Below are 11,988 nucleotides of genomic sequence, written 5' to 3' on the forward strand. Positions count from 1 at the left end.
CTTTACTTTTTGATTTTTTTTCCTCCTACACTTCAGGAAATTAATTTGGAAAACCAAATGGGAATTCTGCTAAATTCTGAGTTCTGATATTCATTCTTTATTGATAAGTATGGATCTCATGCAGAAGTTTTCCCTCACTGGTCTTCCTCATCCTTCATTAACTTCAGAAAAACAGAAGCAAATTATAACTCAAACACCACAGTTATAAATCACAGATTATATTTTAATTGGAAACACATTTATAGATGGATCAAAAAAATATCAAAACTATGATTGAATGCTGGAGATCTAGAACTCTTTGACTCAATAATCTCAGTATATGACACAATGATATGTCCTAAATTCATTAGTTATTCTCAGTTATTTCTCCTGCAAATGCAATAGATAGACTAATGGAAAGTGTCTGTACAGAACAGAAACTTAAAGGGATATGAGAAGACTGAAAAATGAGAATACTCAAATTTGTTTCTCGACAAGATTTATTACTAAATATTTAAAGAAAAAATTTTATGAAAACTTCTATTAAGAGTTAGTATTATGATTTTGGAGAATAAAGTTAGTCCACAAACTGTGAGGTTTTCCAACCTCCTTTCTGTGTAAACCATAATGTGACTTTTTACTACTGATGCCTAACAATTTTTAAGGGTGTAAAACCCACAGCTGCATTCACATTGGGACTTTGTCTTTCTCCTAAATTGATGGGATAACTGAATAATAGACTAATTCTCTTTGCCATCACATGTCTTGCCTTGATTGTTTTGATAAAAATGTCTGTTTTAAGAAAAATGTTTATTTTCTAGTCCATTTATTTTGTATGCCTTTTTATTGATTTATAGGCTTCCTAACTGAACTTACAGCAAAGACATAAGCTATTTGATCCCATCAAAGCACATAATTAAGGCTGTGAAATAAAATATTCTCAAATGAGACAAACCTTCTGTATTTCTGTTTTACTTGGATCATCTGTTGTCTCTTGAGAGCCTAGTAAAAAAAAAAAAAAAAAACAAAAACAGAAAAAAAACCTTAAAATATTACATTGACCAAAATATCATTGCTATGCACAGGATACATTTTATATTAAGCTAACCTAAACCAATTTTCCTGGCTTAGTTAGTTGCAAAAAACTTGAGTTAGCCATCATAATTCAACTGGAAAGGGTGGACTTCCTTCCTTAGATAAGAGCCTGGCCACATATTTGTCATTATTTATATTCCAACAGCATTTTGTGATATCACAGAGGCTCTGAGCCTCCTGTGCTAGAGAGCACAACCCCATTACTGGGTATGGGCTATGGGCTACATCCAAGCAGCTGAGCCTTTAATTTTGGTGCTGGTTTAATTAAAAATGGGAAAAAAAAAAAATCCTCAGCTAGTTATACACGTAGGAATAGTATAGAAAGATTAAGGAGTGGAAGGTTTTTCAAGTTCACCACACTGGATTAAATCTGTATTTAGGGAGCTCCACAGAAATGGAAGGTACTGGCTCAGCAGGTGGCACTATTCCCTCAAAATCAATATCGAGCTTTTTCTTCACAGGTATTTTGGGTGTTGAGGTAGTAATAGTCATCTGCTGAAAATGTACAACATTCTTCATACAGTAAAGTATCTTCATACAACATTCTTCATACATTACAGTATTTTTAATTACCACAGTCTCTGTAGTAATTAAAGATGCTGTAATTATAGGAATATACACATAATAATGTCTTGCCAAGTAGATAGAAGTGTTGGAGAAAAACAGTATGTAATTTTTTTTCTCTTTTTACTTAAGATATTTTTCTTAATTTTTAGGCATTCTGGCATCTTAATAGGTTAATTACATAAAATAGATTAATTTGGTGCAGAATGACAATTTTTTCTTTCAACTAAAACTTGATATTTTGGGGATTTTTTGTTCATGATAATAAAATTTATAAAATCAAGTCCCTTCTGAAGTCAGAAATCTTACACCACCTGGGAAGACTTCTTTGGAAAAAAATAAAGCTTTTTGAAATACAATTTTTTAAACATATCAGGATAAACAGAATAATCTCCTACATTTCTGAATATGTAACATTCTTAAAGTTAATACTCACAAAGTACTTCAAAAAATGAAGTGCCTAAGAGAGTAGGATGAGTGCTAATAACTGGTGAAAATATGTGTGGTTGAGTATATCACTGATAGATTCCAGTTGCTCCAGTGCTGCAGACTTTGCTTAGTTAAGCTTTCTTCAGCTACCTGCATTCAGAATTGGTTTAACTTAAAAATCAAACATTTGGAAGCACATTTTATAGACTTCTTTGCAATACCATTGCACACAACTCTTTTTCAATATATTCAATAAAACATTTTAACATTGAAAACAGCAATGAACTGCATGAACTTCACAATCAGTGCACAATGCAGTATAAATTCAAAAAGAGATTTAGCTCTATAGCAATTTCATGAGTGCTTTCCAAAGTTATATAAAGTTCTAAAATATGCCTATTTTTATTTGTAATAACCCCTTTAGGCTAAAATTCAGTGTGCATAATAACCCTTCAGAAGAAGAAAAATGTTATTACAATTAAATAATATATAAAATTATAATAAAACTTTTATTAGAATTAAATAACTTATAATTTAACTAGACAGATTTAAAGCTTTCAAATTCCTCAGGAGAGGTTTTACAGAAAATGTTTTCTATAATCAACACGTTAATGCTGTTTTTTCTGAATAGAATATCCACATATCACTGATTATCTCAGAAGACATTAAAGGCCCTAATTTGGCAGTATATTTCTCTGAAGTGCTTTTAGGAAAATAAAATCACATGATATAATAGGAGCAATATTGCAATGCTTGATCCCTTAATTGAAGTTGTTTATTTTTCCATCTTGCAATCCAAGCATTCAGGCACTTTACAGCTTACATGCAGATTTTACTTGTAAAATAAACCATCACATGTGTAACCTATCACACTAAAAGTGAATGAAGCTTTATGGTAACTTTGAGGGTCTTTTATGGCATAGAGAAAAGCCCACAGCTACCCTAGTGTTACAGATTGTTAACAGTTGCTTTTTGGATTCTTCTTAATGGATAACACCCAATAATTGTTTTGCTTTTCACCGTGCCTGCAATCTGATATCTGTAAGAAATCCTAAATCTGAGTCAGCTTAAAATCTTTACTAAAATATTAAAGAAGAGAATGAATAATAAAGCATCCAGTGTTTCTAAAAGCCATATGCCCTTATTTTTAATGTCCTAAAGTTCAAGCTATCCCCAGTTTACAATAATATTAACTGCTTGGGTTCAACTTTGGCTTAATTTGTATAAGCAAAGTAAAAATATAGGGAGTATCTACACACTAACAAAGATAATGATGATTTCAGAAGTGGTTTCAACTTTAAGTCTGAGAAAAATATGGCTCTATCATTAAAAGTAATTCCTCTGCTGGCACGGAACTCCTCAGCAACTGGGTCATGGCTGGCTCCCAATGGCTGGCCTTGGCAGAGGAGAAAACTGGGCACAGTCTACCTTTCACATCCAATATGGTACCTAGAAGTAAGTACAGGCTCAAAAAGCACTTAATGGAGAACACTTGGTTGAAGCTCAGTGCTTCCTGTTGCAAACCTTCCACAGTAAGTTGTTCCATACACTGTAAGAAAGTAGAACAAAAATGGGTTATTTTAAAAATCCTATTTCACGGCATTATTTTGTATTTACCTGGGGTTTCTAGAAATTGCTGGATGTGGACCATTGAAAAATCTTTTTTCTGCAGATTTTTTTAAAATCTCATTGCTTAAGAATTTTTCTGATATTTCTCAATTAAATAAAAGTACCTTTGCTTACTACCCATGGTTGATACAAGAGAATTCTAAGTTACCTCAACTTGTACTGATGCAATCTGTCATTATTACAGGAATCTCTTCAACAGAATGTATTCTGTTCAGAATCAGGAAAGATACATTTCACAGTTTGGGTTCTGTAATTTGGCTATTTCTTCCAAATTAGAAATGAAAACTAATTGTAATATAAAAAAGGAATAAAAATATATTTATATGCACAGTGTGTATCTTGCTTTTTTTTGTTGTTTTGTTTTTTAATTGAACAGCCAGAAATGTTACATACTTTATTTTTGAGAGCTAGAATATAAATAGGAATGTAATATTCTCTATAAAATATATCTGGTTGAAAGCATATATGGTTTAATTTGCACACAATAAATGCTGTCTCATATTAAAAAGCTCATTTAGTTTTACAACTTAGACCTAGTTTCTTATGGAAAAGAGAAGATATAAATTTTTCCACTTGATAAAGCAATTGGTCTAGTTATAATTCTAAACCTTGTCTGTCATTCAATTTCCATTAATTTTGAAAACTAAACCTTTTACTCTTCCAGGAATGAAAAAGGTAGCTAGTTTTTTTGGTGTTTTTTTTTGTTTTTTTGTTTGAGTTTTGGATTTATTTTGGTTCTGTTTGGGATTTTTTTGTTTTGTTTTGTTTTGTTTTTGGGGGTTTTTTATGTTTGTTTTTTGGTTTGTTTGTTGTTGTTTTTGTTGTTTGATTGGGTTTTTTTGTTTTGGGGTTTTTTTTGGGGTTTTTTTGGGTGGGTTTTTATTTTTGGGGTTGTTTTGGTTTTTTTTTGTGCTTGCTAGACACCTGCAGTAATCCACTTGGTACTTTAAGCTTCAGCTGCTTAACTATTCCCATTTTTGAATAGGAATATTGTAAGAACAGATAAGTTCCTGGACTACAAAGTACACCTATACAATAAACTGCAGAAGATATCTTAAAACATCATTCATTTTGATAAAAAATCAGGAGGAAACTGCCCTGATTGAAAATATAATCTCATTGAAAGCACACACCTCTTTTTATCACTGTGGATAAAGGTCTTTGCTGAAGTGCATGTAATTGATGCACTGGTTGTAACAAATAGCATGTGGAACTCCATATGCTGTGCTTCATGAGACTCATGCAAACTTGCCCTCCACAGCAGACAGTGGAAACACTGTTAGAGTGAAACGTGCTATGAATGGAGCCCAGTGTTGGAAGGCAGTTCAAAGAAACTTTATCTAAGCAAACTGGAATGGCTGATTTCCTTGCAGTTTTACAGTAATTATTAGGCATATGCCAAGCTTTTCAGGAAAACTTGTAGTAACTTTGAAATGAGGTAACACAAATATTGGTCTCCTCTACTTGGGAAAGTTTAGTAGTGCGAAAATATTTTTTTTGCATTTTGAGCCTTTCTTTAAAACCTCTTTGCACATAATTACGCTTTCCCCATAGGCAGAGGCTTTGAATATTCCTAAATTTAAACACTTTAGATGCCCTATTAACTAAGAAAAAAAAGGCTATCAAATATCCATCATTAAACATGTTAATAAATCCTATATAATCTTGTACTTCAAAGCCTAAATTCCAAGTACAAGCATAAAAAATGGCCTCAATTTTATAAAGAGAAGAAATCCTTTTCTCAGATGAACTATGAGTCATAATTGAATTTATGTCTAGGTGCTATTTAATAATTTTATATAATAGTTCATGTTCAAATATATGGTAAAAATTAGAAAATTCCCAAAACAGTTTTGGAAAGAGAAAATTCAACAGTAATATTTTAATTTCTCTACTGTGCTGATGCGGCAATGGAGATTACTTATCCAGTCCCACTCAAGGGCAATGGCAAAGCTGTATTTAGAAGTATTGAAACTAATTCGACATTTCATCGACATAATGTAGTCTCTAAAATGAGCATTTTCTGTATCTGACTCTCAGCTCTCACAGGATCCATGAGACACATCATCACTTTTGGAGTGCCTGCACGTCTTCAGTTTTACAATTTTCCCTCTATGTCATATGAATTGGATATTTCAAACATTTGTGAGCACTGCAAAATAGACAAATGTATTTAAAAAAACCTGTTTCCTAGGCTAAGGCTATGGAAACATTTACAAAGATCTCAGGAATTCTCCTCACATCTTAGTTCAAAACTGTAAGGAATTTGTGAGTGTGTGAATGAGAGAGGGGTAAAAGAAAGGGGAAAAATGTGACACCTAAGTTCCATAAATCAGTAACTTAATCTTCCAGCGTAAATGAGAGGAACTTGTCTCATCTGTGGATGCCTACAACTGAACACACTAATTCTAAGTTACAGTAGTGTCTCTTTGTAGTCTGTACAGGGAAGTGAGTATCTTATAATTCAAACATGTCATGTCAGAAGAATTCCTTTTTTGAAGTTATCGTTTTTCTCTCCATTGACCACTTTATACACACATTATACCTAGCTCAAACATAAGCATCCAACTTCTGGATGCTCAAGTTGATTCCTGGGCAGGTGAAACTCTTCTCAAACTACCCATAGGTTTTTACATAATCTCTCTGCTTTCTGCAGTAAATTGTTCTTCTCTGATAGTCACCCAGCAAATGTTAGCAGTAAATCCCTTTTAAATCTCAAATACTACCATGAAAGAATGATTAACACCTGAAGTAGTTTGTAAATAGATCTCAAGAAACCATTCTCCTGTAGTCCTCAGCAGAAGGTACTTTAAACACAACAATTTCAGTGGAGGAATCTCTGTATTGTACTGTTGTCAGAAATTGTTGGTTTACCCTTCCTTTTTCACATTGAGAACTCAACTTCAGTAGCCTAAATATTTTCCAAATGCACACGCTAGGATTTAGATTTATATAGCCCTTTCTCACGATTAAGTGATTTCAACATTAGTGAGCTCAGCATTTCAATCTATTCTCTTATGTTTTCCTTCCTGATACATTGTTTGGTTCATGGAAAACTTTAGTTATAGCTTTACAGAATGTTTTTGTAAGAGAAAACATGAGAAATTTGAAAAGTTTTTCTATAATAATATTTTTTCTAATTATGGTAGAATGATAATAACAGCAAGACAGAACCTCTCTGAAGTCAGTAATATCAATTAATTACTGCATAGAATTTGACCTCACATTCCTAACAAAAAATTTGTAAATCATAATGAGCAAATCCTCACTGCTTGCCCTGATAGTGCAGCACCCTCTTAGTAGCTACATTGTCTTTAATCCAGATGTTCTGACTCCTAGAATTTAATAACAGCTCCAGTTTGGCCTCTGATTTATTCAGGCCTTTTAGCTGTAATGCAGCACAGCCCTACTGCAAACACACACGTCTGATAGTATATAAAAACCATTTTATTAAGTCACATAATGTTTGTAGGCAAGCACGCCAGTCTCTTTAAGAGCTATGTACCTGATAATTCATGCAGTCAACATATATGCAACATCTGCTTCTATAAAGATTTAATACTTCTTCCTTGTACAATTTGGATCTCACTGTTCTTAAAAGAAGTTAAAATCAGAGAAATAGAAAACTGCATAAGTGCAGAAAATAAAAGCATGTGGGTTTTACAAATAACAGATCTTTGCTGGTGAACTTAACACAGACAGTCTTAATTAGACCAGGCAGACTTACAAAACCAATGTAACCCTTGTATAGAGTTCTTACAGAGAAGACAGAAACTCCATGAATTTTCTCTCTTGATGTATTCTCTAGAGCTTTTCCTGCTTGTGAAAAAGATGTTTTTTTCCTCTAATTGTATTTTTCCTTTGCTATAAAAGACAGAAAAGCCACCTATACGCTGTTTACTGACAAGGTTTTTGCCACATTCATATGGTTGAAAATGTCTCTGCTAAGTGTGTGCCTCCAGAACTCTCTGCTTTACTGACTGCTTCACAACATAAAGACAGATACATCCAAAACTTTATTGATTTTACAAGAATCAGTTTGCATGACAGGAGAAGGTGCAAGAGTGTGGTGTGGGTGTGGTAAATATTTCTTCCCAGCACAGCTGTTTCCACATCAGTCTTTAGTAAAAAGGATTTTGAAGTAAAGTCAGAATAATAGCCTTTTTAGAATTGTTACTACATTCTAGGCTCATCTTAAAATTTTATAATCTTCTATTTCTTCTAACTTTGGATAAAAACTGATGACAAATTTCCTTCCACTGAAGCAAAATTTAGATTGAGTTGTAATGGTTCCATTTATATCAAGCAATAAATAATCACAAAAACTGAAGACCTGTCCTGCATTTCATAGCATGACATAATATTAAGTACTTAAAATGTGAAACATATTTTGCTCTTTTATCTAGATATGACTCCTCACAGCCAGAACTTTTCAGACAGCTCAGAACAAGTTTGTTCACTAGAAAGAATTTTAATGGAAAACCTAACTCCACAACACAAATTAGTATTCTTCATCCTGATTTTAATTTCTTCATCACCCCCACCTGACATGTTTTTGCAAGACAAGAAAGCTACAATAATGGCAGTCTACATTTGAAGCATCCCTGAGCTCCGTGTAACCAATATGCAATATGGTTGCTGATGAAGTGCAATGTCAGCAAATTCGTTATCAATAAATCACTAAAAGACAGAATACAACCACCTACAGTGTTGGGAGAAGTTGTACAAGTGAAGCCAACTGGATTTGATTCAACCTAGCTCTTATTTTTATCTACTGCTGTCTACTAATAAATTTACTGTGGCGTTGCATTTTTGCCTTACCAATGGCACAGTCTCTTGCTTTTCAAACGTACTCTGCAGTTTTTTTGGATGGTACTGCAGGGATAGGTAGTCTGACACTCTAAGACAGAACTTAATCAGAATATGTGGACTGGAGATTTCAGAAAGTATTCTAGGATCTCTGAAAAAAGAATAAGTACAAATTGTTTCTATCATTCCTCCAAAATGCAGCAAATTGAGATCATCAGCTAATGTAAATCAGTAGAACCCACTGAATTCATTAGAGCTCTTCTGGTTCACATCTGCAGACAATCTGCATAATCATGTTGTCACATGTAATAGTTATATTATGTTCTCATGATTCCTCTTTAGCTGGATAGAAATGGCTTTCCTGTCCACAAAAATGTTAATGACTTTAGAAAATTCCCATTCCATGTTAGGGCAAGCCTAAGACAAAACTTGTATGTATAATATCGTGAAGTTCTTTGGTTCAGATGCAAGTGGTAAATGAAACTGATTTTTGTGGTATTTTCAGACAACCATATTTTTTTCTTTTTTGTTGAGTGAAATATTTTCAACTTCTTGAAGAACAAATTGTTATGTTCAGTTACAAACCATTTTAGATTAAAAAAAGTGAAAGAAAATAGTGTGTTTTGTCAAGACATTATGGGGTTATATTCCATATTCTCTGGAAGACAGAATGAGGAGAAGGACTCATATGTCCTGTGTACCCCAGGGGAAACCAAGTCATTTTTATGATGGGTGATATCCACCTTAACCAACAGGTTTATATAATTTAAAATGATTCAGAGTTGGATTAATTTCCTCCCTCACTCCTCAAACTCTTAACAAAAAACAAGAGACATGAATTTTATCTCATAGTCCAAGCTGGACACAGACAGCATATGGATACAGGGTTCTTATATCTGTTCCTTAAAATCTGGACAACTTTTCTTATAACAAATTTTGTTTTAGAGAGTGTATAAGAAATCTTGTTATCATTTAGAGGTGTCTTGCAGCATGTACATATCTGACTGCTTATCCTATCCAACAACAACCCTCCAAAGAGAAGGGAATGGCTCAGAAACTCTGGAACAAACCTTGAGAGATTCGTGTTCAGGTCTGTTTTGCTGTTTTTCTTATAGTTATGGGAATAGCTCTACTGAAAGAGCCTTTTAAAGCACAGACTCACCTAAGTTGTCTGAATCCATCATCATCATCACTGTCTTTGTGGGATAAATATACTTTGGATCTTCTAGCACTTCCATAATTTGAAATAGGTATTTCTTACTGTATTGATACATATAGCTAAAAGCAGCACTGGAATACCACTACCGTTCCTTCTCAACCAGACTGCTTCAAAACCCTCTGCTATTCCCTACATATTGTTTTAAATCAAAGTCTTGTGTAGTTGGAAGCCCTTCAAGGTCTCATATGTTAAACAATAACTGGTTGTCCTGTCCATGTCTTTTTTCTGGCAGAAAAAGTGATTGCCAAGCAAGGCTGGAAAGATTTCAGATCCTGTCTGCTACCTCTAAATGATCAACAATTCTCACGCTTATGCTTTCAGAGAGACATAAAAAATTTGCTTCACAATTTCAAAATACAGTGAATATTTCATGGCAACCATTAACCATCTCAGAGCTGTCACTTGATGATCCAAGTTAATACAAACTTTATTCTCCTTTGGCTGACAGCATAGTACCAATAATACACAGGTAAGAGTTCTTGCTGTCATTTGTGTTTACCTGCGTTTTCTAACTGATTTTCCTAGATCTTTGGTTTTTATTCTATGTAAATTTCATTTTCTATATAAAACCATTGCTATCTATTCATCCCCCCTTATATTCCTATTCTAATGTAATGTTTAAATAAAATAAATTTTAAAATATATAACTAAAAAAAAATATCAAAATTATTGATCATATATTTTCAAAGGTTAACCCACACTCAGATCTGAAAGGGATGATCCAACACACATTTCTGCACAGCTGGTCCTCCTTTGCATAGTTCTTAGGTCAGCTCCTGCCACAAAGGCACAACCAATGTCTGCCAGAGGAAGCAAAAGTAGCAGGAATGCAGCCAACAAAGCTTTTTAGAGTTAAACAAATCTTTCATCAGGATTCAATTATTTAATCTCATTGATTAAGCATATTGCCTATGCATCCCCCCTAAGATTTGAGTCCTACTCATAACTATAATGCTGAGTATATTGCATTATATTTTCTATGGGGCAGAAAAATTAGATTGGCATTTAAAAAAGAAAGACAAAAAATTTCTAGACCTACTAAACTGGTAAACATTCATCACAACTGTACAAAGACCATGGAAAATGATGTCATGGTTTGCCATGTCAGCAAAAATTCTACCAATTTTTTACATTGTGCTGAGGTGTATTTTTTCCTGGCACAAAGATGGAGAACATATCAGAAAACGATTCTGTTTAATTTTAAATACTTCAAAGAAGTATCCCATTAATGGTTTGCTCTGCTGGGTGTATCCATATAGATTTCAGTTCTTCTTGACCTCCTGCAGAACAAGACCACAAACAATAAGAGACTGAAGTTTCCAGCAATTTTGCTGGAAGATAAGTTGTCAAGGATGGAACCCAAGCACCTGTTCTGATTTCATAGCTGAATAGGAATGCACAAAAGCACAGCAGAAATGGAAGTCACTGCTTACACTTATTTGTAGTTTAACATACCATTAATTGGTCACAGCACCAAGCCTTCTAGCGTTCAAGAAGTGTTTGGACAATACTCTGAGTCACATGGGGTGATTTTGGGGGTTGTCCTGTGCAGTTTGACTTCATTGACCTTTATGAGTCCCTTCCAATTCAGTATATTCTATGATGATTCTATAATAATTTCTTTGCTGTTCTTACATATATTCCCTAAAAAAGCATAGATTTGCCCTCATCCCAGCATAGTCCACCCAGGAGTCTGTGAACCATGTTGAAAATTATATACTAGTGAATATTCAATCCTTTTTAGTCTCTATAGTTAGAAGTGCATTCTTTATAAAAGGATCTTAGTGGGGGTGGAATGCTGAAATTTTCTACTGAAGTGCTTTTAAAGCAAACATGCCTTGAGCTGTTACGGATGAAAGGTGTTTGTTAAATTGCTTGATGTTACAAATATCTGAAATTGAGTGTGTGATTGATTTAATTGCAGTTGTCAGACTGGTTTTAAAAGCATATTTCTCATTTTGTTCTGCTTTTCAGATCTGCAGAACAGTTGGATTCTGAACATAAAGAAAAGAAGTGTCTGACAATACTAATCACAAAATTCAGCTTCTGGCTAAGCCAAGGCACTCTGTCAAGATGAAGAGCTGTATAATTTTTAAAACAGTCTGGCCAATGCATTTAGTCTCTGAATAGCAGTGCCCCTGTTGTTCCAGTCACTGCTATTTTCTGAATAAATATGTCTAATAATTGTGGTACTGTGTTGCTTTCACATATATGTAAATATATGGAATAATGGAATAAATAAGAAAATTTGTGAGAGGTGTGAT

Source organism: Passer domesticus, chromosome 5 (genome assembly GCF_036417665.1).
Source record: "Passer domesticus isolate bPasDom1 chromosome 5, bPasDom1.hap1, whole genome shotgun sequence".
NCBI lineage: Eukaryota > Metazoa > Chordata > Aves > Passeriformes > Passeridae > Passer > Passer domesticus.